The 25,907-nt window shown below is 41.2% G+C and overlaps 2 long non-coding RNA genes across 2 annotated transcripts in view; both read right to left on the bottom strand.

The window, feature by feature from the left end:
• Positions 1–15,334, bottom strand: part of LOC139183526 (uncharacterized) — a 137,212-nt gene extending 121,878 nt beyond the window's left edge. The window contains exon 1 of the long non-coding RNA XR_011567021.1: positions 15,215–15,334. This is a non-coding gene — a long non-coding RNA (uncharacterized lncRNA). The remainder of the gene's footprint in view (positions 1–15,214) is intronic.
• An 8,527-nt stretch (positions 15,335–23,861) lies between these two features.
• On the bottom strand, positions 23,862–25,608 carry LOC139183525 (uncharacterized). Its single transcript, XR_011567020.1, has 3 exons — positions 25,417–25,608; positions 25,255–25,325; positions 23,862–24,063 (listed from the first exon to the last, which is right to left on the bottom strand). It is a non-coding gene; the product is annotated as an uncharacterized lncRNA (long non-coding RNA).
• Between the last annotated feature and the right edge of the window lie 299 nt (positions 25,609–25,907).

Below are 25,907 nucleotides of genomic sequence, written 5' to 3'. Positions count from 1 at the left end.
CCTAGAGGAAAACATAGGCAAAACACTCTCTGACATAAATCACCACAAGATCCTCTATGACCCACCTCCCAGAATATTGGAAATAAAAGCAAAAATAAACAAATGAGACCTAATTAAACTTAAAAACTTTTGCACAACGAAGGAAACTATAAGCAAGGTGAAAAGACGGTCTTCAGAATGGGAGAAAATAATAGCAAATGAGGCAACCAACAAAGAATTAATCTCAAAAATACACAAGCAGCTCATGCAGCTTAATACCAGAAAAATAAATGACCCAATCAAAAAATGGGCCAAAGAACTAAACAGACATTTCTCCAAAGAAGACGTACAGATGGCTAACAAATACATGAAAAGATGCTCAACAGCACTCATTATCAGAGAAATGCAAATCAAAACCACAATGAGGTACCATCTCATGCCGGTCAGAATGGCTGCTATCAAAAAGTCTACAAATAATAAATGCTGGAGAGGATGTGGAGAAAAGGGAACCCTCTTACATTGTTGGTAGGAATGCAAACTAGTACAGCCACTATGGAGAACAGTGTGGAGTCCTTAAAAAACTGGAAACAGAACTGCCATACTACCCGGCAATCCCACTGCTGGGCATACACACCGAGGAAACCAGAATTGAAAGAGACACGTGTACCCCAGTGTTCACTGCAGCACTGTTTTCAATAGCTAAGACATGTGAGCAACCTAGATGTCCATCAACAGATGAATGGATAAGAAAGCTGTGGTACATATACACAATGGAATCAGATCAGATCAGTCGCTCAGTCATGTCCGACTCTTTGCGACCCCATGAATCACAGCACGCCGGGCCTCCCTGTCCATCGCCAACTCCCGGAGTTCACTGAGACTCACGTCCATCCAGTCAGTGATGCCATCCAGCCATTTCATCCTCTGTCGTCCCCTTCTCCTCCTGCCCCCAATCCATCCCAGCATCAGAGTCTTTCCCAATGAGTCAACTCTTTGCACAATGGAATATTACTCCCCTATTAAAAAGAATGCATTTGAATTAGTTCTAATGAGGTGGATGAAACTGGAGCCTATTATACAGAGTGAAGTAAGTCAGAAAGAAAAACACCAATATAGTATATTAATGCATATATATGGAATTTAGAAAGATGGTAAAGATGACCCTATACATGAGACAGCAAAAGAAATACAGATATGAAGAACAGACTTTTGGACTCTGTGGGAGAAGGTAAAGATGGGATGATTTGAGAGAAGAGCATTGAAACATGTGTATTACCACATGTGAAACAGATTGCCAGTCCAAGTTTGATGCATGAAATAGGTCACTCAAAGCCAGTACACTGGAACAACCCAGAAGGATAGGCTGGGGACGGAGGTGGGAGGGGGTTTTGGGATGGGGGACACATGTACACCTGTGGCTGATTCATGTCAATGTATGGCAAAAACCAGCACAATATTGTAAAGTATATAGCCTCCAATTAAAATAAATTTTCTTAAAAAAAGGACCAGACCATTGTCTTCTTTCTCACAATGTTTTTTCTATGCAGTCATTTTTTTGTTATCTATTTGCCAGTGTGCTGACTAACATTTTTAGATAATTGTGTTTTCCAAGTTAATATTGATTATGTGGTTATAATTCATTCAACTGTTAGCAATCTGAAGTACTACCTGGCTGAAGTAAATGTTAAATTCCTAAATTAAAATAAGAAAAAGAATGGGAGTTGTTTAATGGGTACGGAGTTTCAGTTTGGCGAGATTAGAAAGTTCTCAAGATGGGTGGTGGTGATGGTTGCCAACAATGAGTTTAGTGAATGTCACTGAATAATACACTTAAAAATTATCAAAATGGTAAGTTTTACATCATGTATACTTTACCATTTCTTTAAATCTTTTGTAAGAAATAGTCGTATAAAATTTAGAAAATTCAGTTAAGCAAAAAGTGCTCATAATCTTACAAGCCTCATAAACTATTGTTAACATTGCAAAGGGGAACCCTAATGCCGATGATTATCCTAAATGTGACGTGACTATTCATATCTCTCAAGGAAAAACAAAAAGTAGAACAGTTTAAGCAAAACCAATTTGAAAAGGATCTTAAAACTCATCTTTTACATATGGGGAAAAAAAGAAATAAAAGAGAGTTCCAGAGGGGTTAAGAAACCTTCTCCAACTTAATAAAACTCAAAATACATATTGACTCTTAGCTAATATGTGTTCCTACAAAATACCTATTTTATAAATAGCTGATCCTACTTTTAAAAAGCTCATCGGGTCCTAAACAAATTGAGTTTATCCATGTACTCAGTGTGTTTCACATTTAAAGCCTTGCTGAAGAGCTATAAATAGTGCAAGGCTATAGCACTTTCATAATCAGCAGGTAGAAAGGAGGTAAAGAAGACCATTTAGATGAGAGCAGATCTTCTGTTAGGTATACAAATACTGGAAATGATGTACATTTGAGTCAAACATTATTGAGATGTTTTCATCTCTTTTCCCACACATATAGATTACTCATTGTCATACAATTTCTTGAAAGCCTGAAAATTAATATTTAATGTGGAAAGGGAAATTGATTAGCACACTGAGAGCTTGTGCTGTGGCTCTCAGTACTGCATGTGCACTCACTGTAATAAGCAGGAAAGAAGCCACTTGATCTAGAATACGGTCCCTGGAAATTCAACGTGACTTGAGTTTTAAGTATAAACACATACTTTTTATGAGCATAAAACTTTTTATGTGCACTGTTCAAAGTTGAGGTTTATCAAGAGTACATTTCTACTATCCACGTGCTAAAAAAAGAGTTGGTAGGTCTTTTAAGTACACACATCTGCATTACTTATCTCACAAACTCAATCCAACCTATTTTTGTCTGTGTGTATACTTCCAGTCACACTTTATATCCCAGAGAAAAGCTAAGTAATTTGTTACTTAAAAACAAGACAAAACAGAGAGTCATGATGACACTTCTTGGCTTTGTCCCAATATTATTAAGGCAGGAGAGGAAACTGTGGTAACTGATCCAGGAAAGGAAGGTGCTCTCTTCTCAGTGTCCTTCGACCTCATTTGTGACCATGCTTCCTCCTTCCCAGAAAGCTTAAAATTCCAGGGTGTTTATTATTTGGGATTTGGCTGACTCACACATAGGATGGAATTTTTTATTGTTCTTCCTTTGATTTCTATTTTCTTCAGAGGTTCCTAAGCATGATTTTTTTCAGTTCTCATGACTTGTATTGATACACATGTTTCCTTAGGAAAGAAATGCCCTTCCTCAAACACCATTTTCCTGGTGAGCACCTTCAAGTCCAGGTTAGTAAGGAGCATCTTCTGAGCAGCTTTTCAGGCTCCTCATTCCTATCTCTCATTGGATTAATCACACATACCCGTGTTACCCCTGACACAGACATCTACTGTTCCACTTATTCTACTTCATTGCAATGTCTTTAACTTCAAAAAAGAAGAAACATGTGCTCTCCTGCTAGACTACTGCTCATCTTCCAGGGAGATCATTTTTATTTTGTCTCTGTATTATCTGCATCTAAAACAGTGTCAAACGACTGAATGACTAACACTTAACACTATGAAGGTGGTATTTGAAAGTGAAAGTGAAGTTGCACAGTCGTGTCCGACTCTTTGCAACCCCATGGACTCTAGCCTGCCAGGCTCCTCCGTCCATCATATTCCAGGCAAAAATACTGGAGTGGGTTGCCATTCCCTTCTCCAAGGGATCTTCCCAACCCTGGGGTTGAACCCAGGTCTCCCACACTGCAGGCAGACTCTTTACCATCTAAGCCACCAGGGAAGCACCATAAGTGAAAAAAACGATCATTCTACCAAGTGCTACACCAACGTGTACCCTGTGCAGAAAAATCAGTCAAGTCCTATGGCTTTAAGAGAGGCATCTTCAGATTCTAGGGAAGAAAGATAAAGTAGGATGGAAAGCCTTTGCACTGGAAAAAATATTTTAAACAATATACATTCTTTGAGTAAAAAGCAGAAAACACAGGCAACAAGAGGAAGAAATAAAACTGGCCTGATTCAACCTCCAATAAATAAATACTGCTTACACGGTACTTTCCTTCAGACAGTGCTTAATATGGGTGTTGGTATTTATGTGTGCATGTAATCTGTATGTTTAAATACAATCATTGTTTAAATTTACAAAATGGATGGTAGTCATCAAGATTACTGGCCCAGGAGTTAGACTTGAGGTGGAATCCTCATCTCTGTCTCTTACTAGCCTGTGCCCTCGGGCAACACAGATATGACCCCTCTAAGCCCACTTGGGCTCCTCAACTTTAAAATGGGAGGTAAGCACTCTGCCTTCTCCAGAGGTTTATTGTGATGATTACATGGGATAGTCTTGGTAAAGCCTTCTGCACAGTGTCCAGCTAGAAGTGCACAGTACATGCTGGTCACTGTTGTCACGAGGGCTCCACAGCATGCCTTCACATATGGTAAGGTTACCTTTACCACTCTTATTTTTCAATATGTGCTTCTTCATCTATACACAATACCTTGTAGAATCTTTTTAAGTTCCCCCAAACCTAAACAAACAAAAGAATGTCAAAGATTTAATTATAGCATTGAACTCAAAGATTAAGAACAATCAGGATCTTTAAAAATAATTTTTAATTACTAAATTAACTGTAAACCAAAAAATAAAAGTGTCAAGTACTAATTGATCCCAATTAGTTTTTGTTAAATGTTGACTGTTTGAACTCCAAAAGGTAATCTATTATTAATACTTCACCAAAGAATCTGAGATTTAAATCTGGTTTTGTGTTCAAAGTCAGTATTTACCTCCAGCATGCTATCTGTGTATCTGTTCACTAAACCTCATTTTTTTTCTGCCTCCTGCTAGACTTCATTGCTCAGCCTTACATAAGTAGAAGTGACATATGCCACTTCAGGGCTTGGCACCTAAAAATAACTTCCTGCCAACCTTATACCTCTTATTTTTCCTCTTGTTTGCTGGCTAGATTCAGTTCATCCAATAGAGGAATCCAAGACCTTAGAAAATTGCAGACCAACCAAATAAAAAAGCCTAGGGTCTCAAGTCACCATGTAAAGGAGATGAGGAATACCCAAATAGAACTATTATGTGAGCAAAACATAGGTTTATGTTTTGCTAAGCTCCTAAGCAGATGGGGATTGCAGCCATGAAATTAAAAGACACTTGGTTTTTCCTGTGGTCATGTATGGATGTGAGAGTTGGACTGTGAAGAAGGCTGAGTGCTGAAAAATTGATGCTTTTGAACTGTGGTGTTGGAGAAGACTCTTGAAAGTCCCTTGGACTGCAAGGAGATCTAACCAGTCCATTCTAAAGGAGATCAGCCCTGGGTGTTCTTTGGAAGGAATGATGCTAAAGCTGAAACTCCAGTACTTTGGCCACCTCATGTGAAGAGTTGACTCATTGGAAAAGACTTTGATGCTGGGAGGGATTGGGGGCAGGAGGAGAAGAGGATGACAGAGGATGAGATGGCTGGATGGCATCACTGACTCGATAGACGTGAGTCTGAGTGAACTCCTGGAGTTGGTGATGGACAGGGAGGCCTGGCATGCTGTGGTTCATGGGGTCGCAAAGAGTTGGACACGACTGAGCGACTGAACTTAACTGAACTGAAGCTCCTAAAATTTTTGAGGTTTTTTCCAACAGTCTGCCTACCCTAAATTGTAATTTCCATATCTTTCTTTCACTTTCAAAACTTATGTGTACACTGTGCACATTTAAAGATAAAAGAAGTAGAAAAAGAAGAAAGGAGAAAAGTAATCTTCACCACTCAGAGATGAACCCTGTTTTATTTTTTTTATATATCTTCCCACTTTCTTATACATCTTCTTTTGGGGTTGGGGAAGTGGGGCAGTGAGAGGTATAGATATAACAGAGAGAACCAAGAGATGTTATTTAAAAGATGGAAGCAGAGGTTTTCTTGGAGGACTTTTTTTTGTTCCTTAATGGATTACTTTATTGTGAAGTGATGGGCCCCCAGGGCATTGTATGGAAAGCAGAAAAATGACAAAATTAGATTGCTTTGCATAATAAGTAAAAGGATTTTCAGATTCCCTGGAGCATGTAAAAGCCCAAGAGAAGAGCGAAGGAGCCAAGAGGAAGAAAAAGGAAAGGAGGCTGCTGAGGAAGAGAAAGGTTCCATCAAGAGAAGACAAGGCAAGGGCCCAGGAGAGCAACGCCAGTGAGAAGTTCCCAGCGTTGGGGATTCCTGAGACACACTTGAGAATAAGAGCATCTAATATTTGATCCTAACATTATTGCCATGGTGTGTCCTGCTGGCCCAGGATGCCCCCCTTGTCATTTATACCCCTGAGTATTTAATAAAATCTCATCTGTATGAATGTTTATATGACTCATGTCTTAAGAAAGAAAGTCAAGGGAAATGACAAAAGTAAGACATAATAGAAGCTACAATCAAAGAGGAAGCAGGATGTCAGAGAAAGATGACAAGGAAAACCTTGGGACAGCTCTATCAAATAACATGTCATGGACACTTGCCCAGTCTGAAATGGGCAATGTCTCTGAAATATATAATGTGTCTGAAAATATGCTTTTTAATGGCTGCCTGCCATTTGAGTGTCTGAACAAACCACTTACTAAACCCTTCCCTATTTGGTGCATTTAAATTGTTTCCAGTTCTGGGCTGTTAAATATACTTCCTCACCAAGCAAATACATACAAATATAAAATTTGGATCCAGATTTCCTGGTTTAGCCAAGGCTTCTGTTATTTTAATGAACAAAAAGTCACTCAAATCTGCTTAAACAGAGAAGTATAACTTAATATAAGGATCCAGAACTGGACATGGAAAAACAGACTGGTTCCAAATAGGAAAAGGAGTATGTCAAGGCTGTATATTGTCACCCTGCTTATTTAACTTATATGCAGAGTACATCATGAGAAACACTGGGCTGGATGAAGCACAAGCTGGAATCAAGATTGCTGGGAGAAATATCGAGAATCTCAGATATGCAGATGACACCACCCTTATGGCAGAAAGTGAATAAGAACTAAAGAGCCTCTTGATGAAAGTGAAAGAGGAGGGTGGAAAAGTTGGCTTAAAGCTTAACATTCAGAAAACTAAGATCATGGCATCCAGTCCCATCACTTCATGGCGAATAGATGGGGAAACAGTGGCTGACTTTATTTTGGGGGGCTCCAAAATCACTGCAGATGATGACTGCAGCTATGAAATTAAAAGACACTTACTCCTTGGAAGGAAAGTTATGACCAACCTAGATAGCATATTAAAAAGCAGAGACATGACTTTGCCAACAGAGGTCCATCTAGTCAAGGCTATGGTTTTTCCAGTAGTCATGTATGGGTTTGAGAGTTGGACTGTAAAGAAAGCTGAGCACCAAAGAATTGATGCTTTTGAACTGCGGTGTTGAAGAAGATTCTTGCGAGTCCCTTGGACTGCAAGGAGATCCAATCAGTCCGTCCTAAAAGAGATCAATCCTGGGTGTTCATTGGAAGGACTGATGTTGAAGCTGAAACTCCAATACTTCGGCCACCTGATGAGAAGAGCTGACTCATTTGAAAAGACCCTGATGCTGGGAAAGATTGAGGGCAGGAGGAGAAGGGGACGACCAAAGATGAGATGGTTGGATGGCATCACCAACTCATGGACGTGAGCTCGGGTAAACTCCAGGAGTTGGTGATGGACAGGGAGGCCAGGCGTGCTGCAATTCATGGGGTTGCAAAGAGTCGGACACAACTGAGTGACTGAACTGAACTGAGCACTACTACTGCACAAAACCCACAACCTCATGCATTCAGTCTCATGAGGAACTGGTAGAGGAGGGGCTATAAAATTACGAGCAATCACCATCTCATTGCTTCCTTCACAGGTTACCCATTTTCCCAACCTCTGTATGTGTGTATGAGAGAGAGAGACAATTTAGAATTGATGTTCATATTAAATAATGTATTAAAGATACACAGTAGGTTCTAATAGCAATCTTCAATTCTTTGTAAGAAAGTTCTAGATGTCATATAACTAATGTGACTAGCCCACTTTCTTTACCTGTCCAGTATCCTATACTTATGTCTCTGTTTTTCACATGTATTCTTATTCCAATGTGTTTGCAATAGGAGGTCTGTTTCTCACTTCAGGGCTGCATTCAGTCTTACTCATTCATTGCTTATCAACTCCAGAAATGGCTACTTATACTTACAGCCCATCTGTCTCTCTCACTTGAGGGCTCTGTGCCTGTGGAATGACTGCTACATTATCTCTGCAAAGGAGCCTTCTTCAATATGAGTGATGAGCCAGTAGCAGGAGTCTGTGTCTTCTCCATATCCTCAATAACCTGCTGCTGCCCTTGTGGCCACATCAGCATCTGATGTCTGCCAGGCTCTTGACTGCATCTCTGTTCACTACTATGGTTTTACATTTGTGGTCCACGGAGGTGTTTACCTTGTTTTTGAGCTGGCGAAGTCCTTACAGATATCTCCTCAAACAGATTATCTATCACTGCTCTTTGGAACAGAGAGAATATGTCTTAGGCTGGAAGTCCTCTTCGCTTAATCCTTCTCATCCTTGTAACTATTGACTTTCTCTCCTCAAGCACTATGACATGGGGTGTTCCCTCAGGTCCAGAAAAGGAGGCCATGGGCTTGGCAGATACCACAAAAGATGCCTCTACACAGTCTTAGGATAAATTCCTAGATGTGGAATTTTTGTCTGAAAGGGACTTCATATACATATATATACTCTTACATATATATATATGTAAAATTGCCCTCTGGAACGGTTAAATAAAGTCATACTTCTATTAGCAGCAATATGAGAGAGAGCCATACTGCTCTCAGCCAGCACTAGGCATTCTTGAGAGCTGTGATTGATAATTAGCATTTATTCAACTTTACTTCTGATGAGGTCAAAATCCTGCATTACCCTCCCTTTTCATCAGGGTCATATTAATACTTTCTGGAAGGTGATCACAGACTTCTCTTCCTGCTACTTTACATCTTTGGACTACCTTCACATTCCTGCATGAATGCAAGTGGGCATATGGGATGTATAATACTGTGATTTATAATAAGAAATATGTATTTGATCTCTGTCTCTGTTTCTGGTCCAGAATTCCTAAAACCCTTGGAATTTCCTAAATGATAAAAGTCATAAAAGTGCCTTGATATTCACCATAAACCCTTTTTAACCACACTTGAGTGGAGTGAGTGAAAGTTGCTCAGTCGTGTCCGACTCCTTGCAACCCCATGGACTGTATAGTTTATGGAATTCTCCAAGCCAGAATACTGGAGTGGGTAGCCTTTCTCTTCTCCAGGGGATCTTCCCAACCCAGGGATCCAACCCAGGTCTCCCGCATTGCAGTCAGATTCTTTACCAGCTGAGCCACAAGGGAAGCCCTCAGTTCAGTTCAATTCGGTCACTCAGTCGTGTCCAACTCTTTGCGACCCCATGAATCACAGCACGCCAGGCCTCCCTGTCCATCACCAACTCCTGGAGTTCACTCAGACTCACGTCCATCAAGTCGGTTATGCCATCCAGCCATCTCATCCTCTGTTGTCCCCTTCTCCTCCTGCACCCAATCCCTCCCAGCATCAGAGTCTTTTCCAATGAGTCAAGTCTTCGCATGAGGTGGCCAAAGTACTGGAGTTTCAGCTTTAGCATCATTCCTTCCAAAGAAATCCCAGGGCTGATCTCCTTCAGAATGGACTGGTTAGATCTCCTTGCAGTCCAAGGGACTCTCAAGAGTCTTCTCCAACACCACAGTGCAAAAGCATCAATTCTTCTGCACTTAGCTTTCTTCACAGTCCAACTCTCACATCCATACATGATCACTGGAAAAACCGTAGCCTTGACTAGATGGACCTTTGTTGGCAAAGTAATGTCTCTGCTTTTGAACATGCTATCTAGGTTGGTCATAACTTTCCTTCCAAGGAGTAAGCGTCTTTTGGCTCATGTTAACCACACCTGCTACTGCTACTGCTAAGTCACTTCAGTCTTGTCCCACTCTGTGCGACCCCATAGACGGCAGCCCACCAGGCTCCCCCGTCCCTGGGATTCTCCAGGCAAGAACACTGGAGTGAGTTGCCATTTCCTTCTCCAATGCATGAAAGTGAAAAGTGAAAGTGAAGTCACTCGGTCGTTTTGGACTCTTAGCGACCCCATGGACTGCAGCCCACCAAGCTCCTCCGTCCATGGGATTTTCCAGGCAAGACCACACCTAGGCTCATGTTAATGAGAACATTCCGGAAAGCACCTAGGATGGGAGCTGGTTGCCAGGGGAGATAACCATGTGATTAAAGAGCTGGAACTTTTAGTCCCACCCCCCTGACCTTAGCGGCAGGGGGCGGGGGCGGGGCGGGCTTGTGGTTGAATCAACTGCCAATGGCCAATGATTTAATCAATCATGCCTGTGTAATGAAGACTCCATAAAAACACAAAAGGACTGGCTTCAGAGAGCTTCTGGGTTGGTGAGGATGCAGAGATTCAGGGGAGAATGGCACACTCACAGAGCATGGAAGTTCCACGCCCCTTCCCTCATACCTCACCCTATACATCCCTTCTATCTGGCTGTCCCTGAGGTATGTCCTGTTATAATAAACTGATAATAGACAATAAAATGTTTCTCTGAGTTCTATGAGTCAGTCTAGCCTATTAATCGAATTCAAGAAGGGTGTCATGGGAATTTCAGACCGTTAGCTGGTTGGTCAGAAGTAAGATGACAATTTAGAACTGTGAGTTGCATCTGAAGTGGGGGCACTGGACAGTCGTGGGTGATTGAGGCCTTAACCTGCGGGACTGGACGCTATCTTTAGGTCGTGTCAGAAGTAAGTTGATGACTTGGTAGTGTTGGAAAAAATGTGTTCCATAGGATGCCTAGTCATTATTACATAGAATCGATAGAATAAGTATTAGTAGTTTAATACAAATTTTAACAGACTATATGATGCTAGATCTAGGTCACATAACTTTCTAAAGGCACATAGGCATGCGTTTATAAATTTTTATTATTCACAGTTTCTAGACTAAGCTTTCTAAAGGCTACGTTTACAACCATCCAAAGCAATTATGCTTGAATTTTAGGAGGTTTTATTGAGCATATTTAATCCCATTTACCTGCTAAAGCTTCCCAAGGTGAAAAATGAGAATGTTCTTTTATAAAACAACTGGACACTTTAAGTTAAAAGTCTAAGGAGAAATAAGAAGTAGTCCCTGCCCTCAAGAAATGCACAAGAGGAAAATAAAGACAACAATAAGTCATATATGAATCATTTTCTTAAACTTGGGATCCAGACATAGCCTAAGTCCATGGAATTTTAACATTTTTGGAGAAGACCTATAGTTTAATAAATCAATAAGATGCTGCTCATAAGGATATCTTCTTTTATCTCACTTTTTTAAATCAGGAGGCCTAATTGAACACAAATCAATATAGGAAAAACGTGCTACACTGATCACTGAAGCCAAACCCTTGGCCTTGCCAATAAAGCTCTGAGTGCCCTCGACCTTCTGACATGTCTTGTCAATTAATGCAGTTCATGGAGGGATTGCATTTTAGCTGATGTCTTGATTTCTGTAGTTGATAGAGCAGTGGTTCTTACACTTTAATGGATAGAAGATATTCAGCTGCACTATTTGGTTTACCAGTTGCAGACTGTACCCCCAGAGATTCTGAGTCAATAAATCTGGGATGGGAATCTTTCATTGACCACACACTCTAGATGATTCTGAGGCAGGAGCTTCATGGACCCTGTTTTTTAAATTCCTTGCTATCTTCTTCCTATGCTATAAATATTTGGATTCAGGTTACGAATTTGGCAGTGTGGTGTGGGCTCTAACAGGGGAATGGTGGTACAGATGAGAGGGCTTCCCTGATAGCACAGTTGGTAAGGAATCCACCTGCAATGTAGGAGACCCCTGTTTGATTCCTGGGTCAGGAAGATTCCCCTGGAGAAGGGCTAGGCTACCCACTCCAGTATTCTTGGGCTTCCCTTGTGGCTCAGCTGGTAAAGAATCTGCCCGCAATACAGGAGGCTGGGTTCAGTCCCTGGGTTGGGAAGATCCCCTGGAGAAGGCAAAGGCTACCCACTCTAGTATTCTGGCCTGGAGAATTCCATGGACTGTGTAGTCCATGGGGTCTCAAAGAGTCAGACATGACTGAGTGAGGTATAGAGGAGAGAGCGACTACTTTCGCTCAGTGGAAAAGGAAAGGGAAGAAGAGGATAAGAAAGACCCCCAAATATTTGATCTGGGATTTAGAAGATGAGAAGAAAGTTTACAGCTAAGAAGGAGAAAAAAAAAGGAGGAGGAAGAAGGAAAGTGCATACAGAAGAATGACAAGTAGATATGGCAAAATATGTGACTCAGATGGTAAAGAATCTGCCTGCAGTGGAGGAGACCCTGGTTTGATTCCTGGGTCAGGAAGATCCTCTGGAGAAGAAAATGGCAACCCTCTCCAGTCTTCTTGCCTGGAGAATTCCATGGACAGAGGAGTCAGGCAGGCTACAGTCTGGGTCGCAAAGAGTTGAACACGACTGAGCAACTAACACACGGCAAAATATGAGACTGTAAGGGTGGACTTGGGCTGCCTGACACAGAGCCTTGGGTCCTCAGAGAAGTAGTATATTCTGTAGGTTTTGTGGTTCCCAAATGCAATAGCCACACCACCATCTCCTAAGTCATTTATCAAAATGAAGATTCCCAGGGCCTCCAGCAGACTGACTGAATCAAATCCCTTAGGGAAAGATCTGGGCATCTGGACTTGTAACAAAGTTCCCCAGACATTCCAATAAGCAAACAGTATAGGAAATATTGGTAGACCAAGAACTAGTCTACCCTGAAACTGTAGGTCCTTAAAAAGATACAGCATCTGGGAGTTAATGTCAGGAAATATCCTGCCAAGGGATAAAAATATAGTCAAGAAGAAGCTGTAAAGTCAAAAATAGGTCAGTCAGAAATTCCCTATAGAGAAAGGGATAAATTATAAAGATGGGAGTTAGGTAAATGAGCTGAACCTTTAAAAGCAGAAGATATGGGGAAGGCAGTTTCTAGAAATAAAGACAAAATGAGACAGAAAATCTCTCCCTATGAGAGATCAGGTAGAAGTAGACTTCCTGAACTCTACAAAGTACTGTGCAAGGAGACAACTTAACAGCATCCATAACTGATGATTTTCACCTGGAGTTCAAAAGCCATCCGTTGCAATTAGCTGCTGTAAAGAGTAATCTAAGGGGGAAAAAATCAGGATTTTCAGATTTATGGTTCAATAGGAACCTGACTTTTAAAAGACAGAGTAAAAAGACATGGAATCGTCAAGAGGAGAAAAGGGTAGTGTGAGCTGTCTCTCTTCATTTTGTAAATTACCTGAGCCATAGAATTCAACTCATCATTCCCCATATACAGTTTATGGAATTCTTCAGGCCAGAATATTGGAACAGGTAAGCCTTTCCCTTCTCCAGGGGATCTTTCCAATCCAGGGATTGAAACCAGGTCTCCAGCATTGCAGGTGGATTCTTCACCTGCTGAGCCACAAGGGAAATCCAAGAACACCGGAATGGGTGGCCTAGCCCTTCTCCAGGGGAATCTTCCTGACCCAGGAATCCAATAAGGGTCTCCTGCATTGCAGGCGGATTCTTTACCAACTGAGCTACCAGGGAAGCCCAAGCATATAGGACTGTTCCTTAAACTACCAATAGATGGCACCACGGTTTCGTTTTTTGTTTTGGGGGTTTTTTTGGTTTTTTTTTTAAGGTATTTTCAAAGATAGTAAATTTCCCTGGTGGCTCAGATGGTAAAGAATCTGCCTGAGAATGCAGGAGACCCAGGTTCGATCCCTGCGTAGGGAAGATCCCCTGGAAAAGGGAATGACTACCCACTGCAAAATTCGTGCCTGGAGAACAGTCATGGGGTCACAGAGAGTCAGACATGAGCGACTAACACTTTCACTACTTTAAAAAAAATAAAAGAACAAGAAAATGTTGTGTTAAGGAAAGACTAAAGCCCAATTAAAATACCAGATCAATATCCACAGTCTTATTTATTGTCTTTACTCAAAATTTATACTCTATGCTAATTTTATGACCAGTAAATTATGTAACTTAGCCAGAAATGGATCAGCTCATCAAATTCACAGACATAAAAACTCCAAAGAATGTCAAATATGGTTGTCAGTTAAGAGATGTTTCTTTGCAATAAAGCAGCTAGCTAACTTCCGTGTGTTATGACTTTTGTGGACTTTAGGTACTCTTGCCTTCATGGGCCCTTTCCTCCAGAAAACATATATGTATTATAAAATATTTTATGCCTGCTTTGGTATAAAGACACATATACTCCAGGCTAGATTAATCATTAAATACTACTTTTTTAACTGAACTTAGAATAGTGTTAAAATAGTTTTATGGGCTCCTAACAGTATCACACTGGAGAAGGCAATGGCACCCCACTCCAGTACTCTTGCCTGGAAAATCCCATGGACGGAGGAGCCTGGTAGGCCGCAGTCCATGGGGTCGCTAAGAGTCGGACACGACTGAGTGACTTCTCTTTCACTTTTCACCTTAATGCATTGGAGAAGGAAATGGCAACCCACTCCAGTGTTCTTGCCTGGAGAATCCCAGGGTCGGGGGAGCCTGGTGGGCTGCTGTCTGTGGGGTCGCACAGAGTCGGACACGACTGAAGCGACTTAGCAGCAGCAGCAGCAACAGCAACAGTATCACACAGAGAAGACAATGGCAACCCACTCCAGTACTCTTGCCTGGAAAATCCCATGGGCAGAGGAGCATGGTAGGCTACAGTCCATGGGGTCGCTAAGAGTTCGAAACGACTGAGCGACTTCACTTTCACTTTCATTTTCATGCTTTGGAGAAGGAAATGGCAACCTGCTCCAGTGTTCTTGCCTGGAGAATCCCAGGGATGGCGGAGCCTGGTGGGCTGCCGTCTATGGGGTCGCACAGAGTTGGACACGACTGAAGCGACTTAGCAGCAGCAACAGTATCACAAGCCCATTGACTGTACCTACTATGCCCAATGGATAATTTCACCCTGGCTCCTTTAAGTTATTCCAAGAAATGAAATTTAGAAAATAAAACTAGAGGGAAAGAATGAAGGTGAGGATGAACAAAGCCCAAACTCTCTATAGTAAAAGTGAAATTTCTTTAAAGCTTCATGCATTAGCTTAAAATTATATTCAAACATTGTAAAAGTATGTTTTAAATGACTTCCAGTCAGGGAAAATGAAGGAAAACAAAATTTCTTACCTGGGTCACCAGTCCATGGATAGGATGCCACTGCAGTGAGTTGATTTATCTCTGAAAGTTGTTACTCAGGAATTCTCTGCAAAAGGAAGCAGAATTAAGTGTACACACAAGACATTGATGGAGTTCAGCAGCAACAGGAAGTAGAACCGATTTATGAGAAGAGTATTTTCATTTCGAGAGTTCTAGGTTTCTATTTTGTCAAGAAGAAAAGATGAAAGCAGAAGGGAGCTGCTGTTATTTTTCTCAGGATCTAATTCTGAAAAAGAAAGTATATGACTTTGATATTTTAGAGTCTACAGTTTTAACTGGGATTCCCAGGTGGTGCTAGTGGTACAGAACCTGCCTGCCAATGCAGGAGATGTAAGAGACACAGGTTCGATCCCTGGCTTGGAAAGATACCTTGAAAAGGGTATGACAACCCATTCCAGTATGCTTGCCTGGAGAATCCCATAGACAGAGGAACCTAACAGGCTACAGTCTAGGGTCACACAGACTTGGACACGACTGAAGTGATTTATCATGCAGGCATGCACAGTTTTAAGTAAGGGCTTACACAGTACAACAGCAGCTTCAAATAGAATCCAGGAAATTCCCTGGTGGCCCAGGGGTTAAGACTCCGTGCTTTCACTGCCGAGAGCCGGGGTTCAATCCCTGGTCAGGAAACTAAGATCCTGCAAACGCCATGGTGTGGCCAAAATAAATAAATAAAATCCAACATCCAAGAATCAGAGACCCTGAGAATGAGGGGTGGGAGTGGGGTGGGGAACTGTGGCTGGTAACAGATTCTTGGGGAAGCAAGGAGAGCCATTCTAGGGCATTCTGAGCGACAGTAAAATAAGGTGAAGCAGTGTTGGGTGTCTGGAGCCAGGGATCCCAACAGGGGTCAGGGTCAAGTGTGTGGGTCAAGGGTAAAGAGACCTAGGGGTATCAGTCCCCTAGGCTACTCTCCTAGGGGACTGATAGCCTTTAAACAGCATCCTTGATGTGGAGATTGCTTTAATCGAATTGCTCTCTCATGAATTTTTGCTAGACTTTGGGTACAAGTATTTGCCAGAGAATGTCTTAGTTTTTAATTTGTTCTTAATATTTTACATAGTACAATAATAATTCATTAAAAACTTTCTGTAGTGTCAAAAAAAAGTCCTTCATTGAAACTGAGATGATATGATTTGCTTTAACTCTAATTTTCTTTCAATGTTCACACCTCATAAAGGTTATGGGGGAAATACTCATTTATATAATTAACCCTCACTCTGACCATTTTCATAGTCATAGAATTGATGCTTTTGAACTGTGGTGTTGGAGAAGACTCTTGAGAGTCCCTTGGACTGCAAGGAGATCCAACCAGTCCATTCTGAAGGAGATCAGCCCTGGGATTACTTTGGAAGGAATGATGCTAAAGCTGAAACTCCAGTACTTTGGCCACCTCATGCAAAGACTTGACTCATTGGAAAAGACTCTGATGCTGGGAGGGATTGGGGGCAGGAGGAGAGGGGGACAACAGAGGATGAGATGGCTGGATGGCATCACTGACTCGATGGACGTGAGTCTGAGTGAACTCCGGGAGTTGGTGATAGACAGGGAGGCCTGGCGGGCTGCGATTCATGGGGTTGCAAAGAGTCGGACATGACTGAGCAACTGAACTGAACTGAACTGATGACCGTTTTCAAATATTTAGAGCTACCAAAACAGAAAAACTCTTTGGAATGGAAATAGTGGGTTTCTGGATTTCCTGTTGTCATAATAAGTTAAAGTGAAATTGGGATGTACTCAAATTCCACAGCAAATAACTCAATTATTTATACTCAACTTAAAGACTGTTGGCAGAGAAGTCCTTAAGTAGGCAAAGACTTCTCAAAACTTACTGCATTAATGAATCAAAAGAGAAAGAAAAAAAAAAACTTAAAGAAATACAGTCTTTAGTACAGGAGTAATTCTCAGGGGATTTCAGTCTAAGGAAAAGTCCCACAGAGAGGATGGTGAGAAAATAGCTCCCTGTACTCTCCATTTTTCTCAAATAAGCATGTATCCCACCCCTAAGGTTTTCCCCAAGAGAGGTGGAGAAAGAAGGAGTAACAGGAGTCTACCAGCTCCTGCTGTTTCTGAGGCTTGAGGAATAAGGCCACATAATGACTGAAGCACCAGTCCTCCAGTTCCAATACTCAAGTCTGACCGGCAGATCTGGGGATGTTGGAGTGGCTCCAGGTTTCTTACAGGGTACCTTGCACATGAAGAAAAAGCAACATAGATTGTTTATGCACACACCGCCAAACATTTCTGACCTTTGGCAGTTCCACTCTCACTTGCGTAAGTCTAATGTAGATTGCATAGCATTTAACATTAACCTACTGTTCTATCCATTAAGCTTGCACTACACCCATCAGGGAGAGTGAATTCCTTGATGACGAGCCATTAGGCAAGACAGTTCAGGGTTTAGAATCAAATTACCTGGGTTCGGATCTTGCCTCTGCCACTTATTACTTGTAAAACCTTAGACAAAGGGGTTAGCTTCCTTAAGCCTCCAGTTCTGTATCTATAAAATGGAGATGATAATAATAATAGCTAACATTAGAAATATCTAATAAGGACAAACTAAAATAATCCATATAAAAGTTCTTAGCTCATGGCACGTGGCATAGAATAACAGCTCAGAGTTGGGTGTTAGCCATTTGACTTGTTATTCCAGGAACCAGCACTTCAGGACACGTCTGTTATAGATGGCTGAGGACATCTGCATGGTACACAGAAAGACTAGGGACAGAAGGGCGTCACCCACGCCTCTGCCAAAGCAACTTGAAAGTTCAACTTTCTGTGGCAGTGAACAAGAAATAAAGGCCAATACCCGTTTCCTCTGGAACCTGGCCAGTAATTTGACATCTGGGAACTGGCTCAACTTGTAGGTAGAAATAAACAAATCTTTTCCCTTGCAACCTTATGCACCAACATTCATTCTAATATTCCTTTATACCTACTCTCCACTTCTCCAAAATGTATAAAATAATTGCCTCCCATAAACCCATGTGGCACTTTCTAGTGAAAGTGGAAGTCACAGAGTCATGTCCAACTCTTTGCAACCCCATAGACTATACAGTCCATGGAATTCTCTAGGCCAGAACACTGGAGTGGGTAGGCTTTCCCTTCTCCAGGACATCTTCCCAACCCAGGGATTGAACTCAGGTGTCCCACATTGCAGGGGGATTCTTTACCAGCTGAGCCACAAAGGAAGCCCTGTGTTTCCTAAATGTCAAGGTATCATTGTGTGAAAGGTAAATATTTCTATTAACATTTCCATTATAGGATTTAATGACATTGATAAGGAAATACTCTATATTGAAAGAAATTAACACTTTGATTTCAAATTTTGGCCTTTTTTTCCTTTCACAAAAAAATAGCAAGGAGAGGTAAAAAAGCCTTCCTCAGTGATCAGTGCAAAGAAACAGAGGAAAACAATAGAATGGGAAAGACTAGCAATTTCTTCAAGAAAATTAGAGATACCAAGGGAACATTTCATGCAAAGATGGGCACAATAAAGGACAGAAATGGTATAGACCAAACAGAAGCAGAAAACATGAAGAAGAGGTGGCAAGAATACACAGAAGAACTATACAAAACAAGAGCTCCCTGACCCAGATAACCACAATGGTATGATCACTCACCTAGAGCCAAGTGGGCCTTAGGAAGCATCACTACAAACAAGGCTAGTGGAAGTGATGGAATTCCAGTTGAGCTATTTCAAATCCTAAAAGATGATGCTATGAAAGTGCTGCACTCAATATGCCAGCAAATTTGGAAAACTCAACAGTGGGCACAGGACTAGAAAAGGTCAGTTTTCATTCCAACCCCAAAGAAAAGCAATGCCAAAGAATGCTCAAACTACCGCACAATTGTACTCATCTCACACGCTAGTAAAGAAATGCTCAAAATTCTCCAAACCAGGCTTCAACAGTATGTGAACCATGAACTTCCACATCTTCAAGCTGGATTTAGAAAAGGCAGAGGAACCAGAGATCAAATTGCCAACATCTGCTGGATCATCGAAAAAGCAAGAGAGTTTCAGAAAAACATCTATTTCTGCTTTATTGACTAGCCAAAGCCTTTGACTGTGTGGATCACAATAAACTGTGGAAGATTCTTAAAGAGATGGTAATACCAGACCACCTTACCTGCCTCCTGAGAAACCTATATGCAGGTCAAGAAGCAACAGTTAGAACTGGACATGGAACAACAGACTGGTTCCAAATAGGAAAAGGAGTACATCAAGGCTGTATGTTATCACCCTGCTTATTTAACTTATATACAGAATACATTATGCAAAATTCTGGGCTGGAAGAAGCACAAGTTGGAATCAAAATTGCTAGAAGAAATATCAATAACCTCAAATACACAGATGACACCACCCTTATGGCAGAAAGTGAAGAGGAACTAAAGAGCCTCTTGATGAAAGTGAAAGAGGAGAGAAAAAGTTGGCTTAAAACTCAACATTCAGAAAACAAAGATCATGGCATCTGATCCCATCACTTCATGGGAAATAGATGGGGAAACAGTGGAAACAGTGTCAGACATTATTTTTGTGGGGCTCCAAAATTACTGCAGATGATGACTGCAGCCATGAAATTAAAAGACACTTACTCCTTGGAAGGAAAGTTATGACCAACCTAGATAGCATATTCAAAAGCAGAGACATTACTTTGCCAACAAAGTCTGTCTAATCAAAGGTATGGTTTTTCTGGTAGTCATGTATGGATGTGAGAGTTGGACTGTAAAGAAAGCTGAGCGCCAAAGAATTAATGCTTTTGAACTGTGGTGTCTCAGAAGATTCTTGAGAGTCCCTTGGACTGCAAGGATATCCAACCAGTCCATTCTTAAGGAAATCAGGCCTGAATATTCATTGAAAGGACTGATGCTGAAGCTGAAACTCCAATACTTCGGCCACCTCATGAGAAGAGCTGACTCATTTGAAAAGACCCTGATGCTGGAAAAGATTGAGGGTGGGAGGAGACGGTGATGACAGAGGGTAAGATGGTTGGATGGCATCACTGACTGAATGGATATGAGTCTGAATAAATTCCGGGAATTGGTGATGGACAGGGAAGCCTGGCATGCTGCAGTCTATAGGGTTGCAAAGAATCAGACATAACTGAGCAACTGAACTGAACTTCCTTTCACAGGCCACTTATTCCATAGCATGTTATCACACAATTATTTACAAAGCTTTCTTACTTAACATTTATTTTATTCAAAATCATTATAATGGCTAGAGTTGTTTCCCCTAATTTCAGTTCTACATGTTTTCCACCATACATAATTTATTTCAAACACAATAGAAAGATCCATCCCCACAATCACATTCTTATTGACAACAGGTCATTTCATGTGTCCTTTTAAGACCTCTCAGAGATGTAGAATCAAGGAGCATAAGAAATGAAGTCTGTTTCACAATCAGTATCCAGCTCCTTTTCATTGAGGCTAGTTGGAGGATTTTTTAAATCCCTTGCCTCAAGTCTGTGCTTTTTATGCTTTAGCTTGAGCTTGTTTTTGTTGTTTAGTTGCTAAGTTGTGTCAACTCTTCAAGACCCCATAAATTGCAGCACGCCAGGTTTCCCAGTAATCCACTATCTCCCGAAGTGTTCTCAAAGTCATGTCCATTGAATCGGTGATGCCATCCAACCATCTCATCTTTTGTTGCCCCCTTTGCCTTCTGCCCTAAATCTTTCCCAGCATCTGAGTCTTTTCCAATGAGTCAGTTCTTCACATCAGTGACCAAAGTATTGGAACTTCAGCTTCAGCATTAGCTCTTCCAATGAATATTCAGGACTGATTTTCTTTAGGATTGACAGGTTTAATCTCCTTGCAGCCTGAGGAACTCTCACGAGTCTTCTCCAACCACCTAAATTACAGTTCACAAATGTCCATTTTCTAAATTATTCATTCTCTCTCACTATTAATAGCCTGGTCACAGAAATACAGTGAAGGTTTTAGCATAATCAAGGAAACATTTATTCCTGATTCAAAAGAAATATCATTAAATATCTTCTGTTTCAAGGATTCTGCTAAGTGTTGCTTATCTAGTGATGAATGAAACAATTATAGCCTCACACTCCTGAGGCTTATCATTTAGTGGTGGAGTCAGACATAAGACAAATAAACACAAAAATAAACATATAGTTACAAATAATATGAGCCCCCCCAAAAAAGACAGAAAAGCAGAGGGAACACATGTAATTATAATAAAGTGAAAGTCGTTTAGTCATGTCCAACTCTTTGCAACCCCATGGACAGTGCATGGAATTCTCCAGGCCAGAATACTGGAATGGGTGGCCTTTCCCTTCTCCAGGGGATCTTCCAACACTAGAGATCAAACCCAGGTCTCCCACATAGCAGGCAGATTCTTTACCAAATGAGCCACAAGGGAAGCCCATGATTATAATAAAGGGGCACCCAATTTATGCTGAGAGGGTCAGAAAAGACCTCTCTAAAAATAGAATATGTTATTTAAAACCTAAAGGATTCACAGAGGTTAGCTAGCTGAAGATTGCAGGGGTGGCGGGGGTGGCGAGGTGACATTTCTTCTAAGCAGAACTCTTGCGAAGTCCCAGGACAACAAAGAATTTGCCACATTAAGAAACTGAGGAAGCTCAATATGGTGAAGCTTAGTGAGCAATCAGAAAAATCCTATAACATGGACTGGACCTCATATGCTGCTGCTGCTGCTGCTGCTGCTAAGTCGCTTCAATCGTGTCCGACTCTGTGCGACCCCATAGATGGCAGCCCACTAGGCTCCTCTGTCCCTGGGATTCTCCAGGCAAGAACCCTGGAGCAGGTTGCCATTTCTTTCTCCAATGCATGAAAGTAAAAAGTGAAAGTAAAGTCGTTCAGTCGTGCCTGACTCTTCGTGACCCCATGGACCTCCGTCCATGGGATTTTCCAGGCACGAGTACCTCATATAACTCTTCTGAATTCAATTTTTTCTTTAATCTGGAATGTCTATTCAAAAAACCTTACTGCTAGATAATTTCCAGTGTGATCTCAAATCTCAAATTCCCAGCAAAATTATACAAATAAGCCTGTGCTCCAACCTGCCATCTTCTGTACTCCTACTCATCACTCCCCTAAGTCCTGTCCCTGCTAAATGATGCCTACATTTTTAAAATTACTTATCAAACAATCTAAAATTACTGGAGTACAAAAATGAAACAATGTTTGCTTTTCTCCTTTTAACCACTCTCTATAAAATCTCTCTTTCTTATGTTTCAACATCTTAAGCAGGTTTCATAGGCTGGTAGTCACATCTAGCTGTTAATGTCTAACCTTATCTAATCCAACATTTAAAACTCCAATCTCAGTCCAGTTCTGTATTGGTTCCTTTCCTTCTTGGCACCTGCTGAACTCGGCCTGAGTGATTAGGGAAGGAGAAGGCTTTCTGATCATTTCACTCATCCTATCTCACACTTAATGTTTCTTTTCTTCTCCAGTGTATTGGTGAAATGTAGGGCTTCAAAGATTGCCGAGGGATACATCCTGAAGAATATTCTATGTTAAACTGAAGAATTTGGTCTTTATCTTTTAAAGGAGATATAAAAAACATGAAAGAGGAATTACACAAATAGGTTTTCAGTTTAGAATAACCCCTTCAGTGCAGTATAAAGAGTAGATTATAGGAAACAAATGAGGAGTTGGATAACAAAGAGAACACTGGCCTCTTGAAATCTCTCCCACCTCTCCCTTCATAAGTTTCTTCTCACAAACCTCTCCCCAAATGCCATGCAACCTCCACTGGCTTTGAAATACTCCTGAAAAATCCTCTCTCTAAACTTGGCAAGCCTGACTAATCACTTCTTGGATTTATTAAACACTACTACAGGAAAAATGGCATTTCTGCTTTATTAATCTTGGCTGAAGGGCACCAAGATATTAAAATAGGACTCTTTTGTCTTGGAATTTTACCAGTGGCCCTGAAGTCTAAGCACAATGTCTAAATTGTGGAGCTAGACCGCCAAAGCAATACACCCTAAGGGTTGTGGGACTGATTCTACTAACATTGTTTTATTTCCCACCTCTATTTCTATAAATATCAAAATGGAAAAAGCCTAGAGAGAGAGTGCTTTATGGAAACTGGTCTGCATGCTATGGAGGAGATGAGATGGGGGACGAGAGGAAAAAGTACTTTCTTTCACCTTAATCCTGGTAAGAGGAGCTTCTGTGAACCTTTCAAAAACCTTGCCTACAGCCTCTGAAGACTGGGAGACCAGAGACTGGAGTCTGCTTCTGCTGCAGGAAGTCCAAAGATGCAAGGCCATGGCTATTATTAGTCTGACTGTAAACAGCAGAGAGAGCTGCATTAGTCAATATTTACACTACCAATGACAAAGGAGTCCGTTTCCTGGGACCCAGACGTGGCTCCGGGGCCAGAAAGGCAGCCCGGGGTGTAAGAGATGAGCCTGGGAAAGCCAAAGGCCCACTGTAGGGAGACGTACTGCAAGCAGCTTCTGGATAATGAGACTCAAAAGCAGCCAGATATGGGAACACTACTTGTTTAAAAGAGAACTGCAGTCATAGGTCCTCTAGCAGGAGGCTCTCCCAGGAAAAAAGAACACCCCAGAGAATAAGAGACAACTATCTGACTGTCATCTTTGACACGTTCCTTATCTATGTCCCCCACCCTTAACTCTGGGTATCCTGTGACTCTCTTTCAACCAACAGAATGTGGCAGAAATGACATTGCAGGACTTCTGAGGCTAGCTTAGAAAAGTCACCGCAGCTTCCACTTTGTTGCCAGATACAACCATATCCATCAAATAAAACTTTTCGTACCTCTTACCTTTCTTCTCCAGAGGGGTTGGAAACCATACCTAGAAGTGGGAGAAGTAGAATTACAAAATCATGAAGAGGTAGGGCATGCTTCTCCCGTTCTTAAGCAGGGGGACAGGAGAACCCTACATTAGATAAGAATTCTAAATTTTGATACTATACTTGGCAAAAAAAATTTTTTTTTGTTAGAGTGAGGCTTTCTTGTGATTGAAGGAACCAGAAAGTTATTCGACCTGCCAAATATTTCATCCTAGGTAGGAAAGAGTAAGTCCAAATTTGAAAAGTGAGAATAGAAAATAATTCACACACTACAGAGTCCAATTTGTTCAATAAAAATGCATACCTGACTTATGTTTATGTTTTGAAGCAGATGTAAAACAAGAGCTACGGAGTCAACAGAGAGCTGGAATTACCTAGAAAGCAAAGGCCACCTGGTCTAAGCCAGCTAAGATCCCTGGCCTGGTCAGGGTTAGCACTTTTTATGAAATCAATATATTAGCTAGTTCAATTGCTTGGACAAGTCATAAAAACAGAATAAGAGCAAAGCTGGTCCATACTTAATATTCTTTTATACTTTTCTGTTAAAACATCTTGGGTGTTGTGTTGTTTTTTTGTTTTTTTTTTTTTTTTGAGGGGGTGAGAGGAAGTGATTCCTGGAAGCCCAGTGGATGTGGGATTAATTTTAAAATTATTCTATGTCTAATATTCTACACATGACCAGTAGATGAAGTGGAATTAGTAAGTCAGAGTAAATCTCACAGACCAAGACAAGAAGCTTGATTTTCTCTTAGGTGGTTATATATTCTTTTATAATATACCCTATAATTTAAATTCTCTCTAAATAGATATGTGTTCTTTTTTATTTTATGTTCAGAAATTTTCATGCCAAGGAAGATAGAGTGCCTATATCCCCTCATCAAACTCTGAGTGGGCGTGTGATCCATTTTTAACCAATAGAATTGTGGCAGAAGAGACACTGCACTACTCCCAAGTCTTGGTCAGAAAAGCAGTACAGCCCCAATTTTGTCGCCAAGATACTGACTTTGGGAGCCCTAATGCTACACAAAGGGCATTACCCTGAGCCTGTCGTACTTTGAGGAAGGCACCAACAGGCCATATGGAAATGTTCCAGTTGACACCCCCATTGACCTCACAATTAACAAACACCAACCACCAAGCAAATTACTTCAGCCCCAGCTCTTGAGCCACCTCTAGCCACCCAGTCTTCTCACCTGAGGGCCTGACGTCTGAGCAGAGAAAAGCTATTGAGCTAGGCCTCATCTACATTTCTGACCCACGGGATCTGTGAGCATAATAAAATGTTTATTTTCAGCTGAAAAGTTACACGGCAATAGTAAGTACAACAGTAGGGATTTTGTAAAATAGTGACTGACCTGGCCAATTTCTAGAATTCACAAACTCCACCAATTTCTTTATCCTATAGGTCCAGTTTTCCCTTATACATCTGTATGGATTGAGTCTTGTCCCCTAAAATTTCATACGAAGTCTCAGCCCCAGTGCATCAGAATGTGACCTTATTTGGAGATGAGGTAAATAGATAAAGAAGCTAAAATGAGATTATTAGAGTGGTCCTACATTACTATCTTTATTTTTAAAAAATGATAATAACTGGAGACAGACACACATACAGGGAGAAAACCCAGTGGACGTAAAGGTAGCCATGTACAAGCCAAGGAGAGAGTCCCAGAGCAGGTCCTTCCCTTGAAGCCCGCAGAAGGAACCAACTCCCCCAACATCTTGATTTCTGATGTCTGGCCTCCAGGATTGTGAGGCAGTGAATGTCTGTTGTTTAAGCCACCAAGATTGTGGTACTTTGTTATGACGTCCCTAGAAAATGAATACAGCATCCAAGCTAGGGCCAATA

The sequence above is a fragment of the Bos indicus genome, chromosome 6, assembly GCF_029378745.1.
Source record: "Bos indicus isolate NIAB-ARS_2022 breed Sahiwal x Tharparkar chromosome 6, NIAB-ARS_B.indTharparkar_mat_pri_1.0, whole genome shotgun sequence".
NCBI lineage: Eukaryota > Metazoa > Chordata > Mammalia > Artiodactyla > Bovidae > Bos > Bos indicus.
This window is presented reverse-complemented; position numbering and strand designations above follow the sequence as displayed.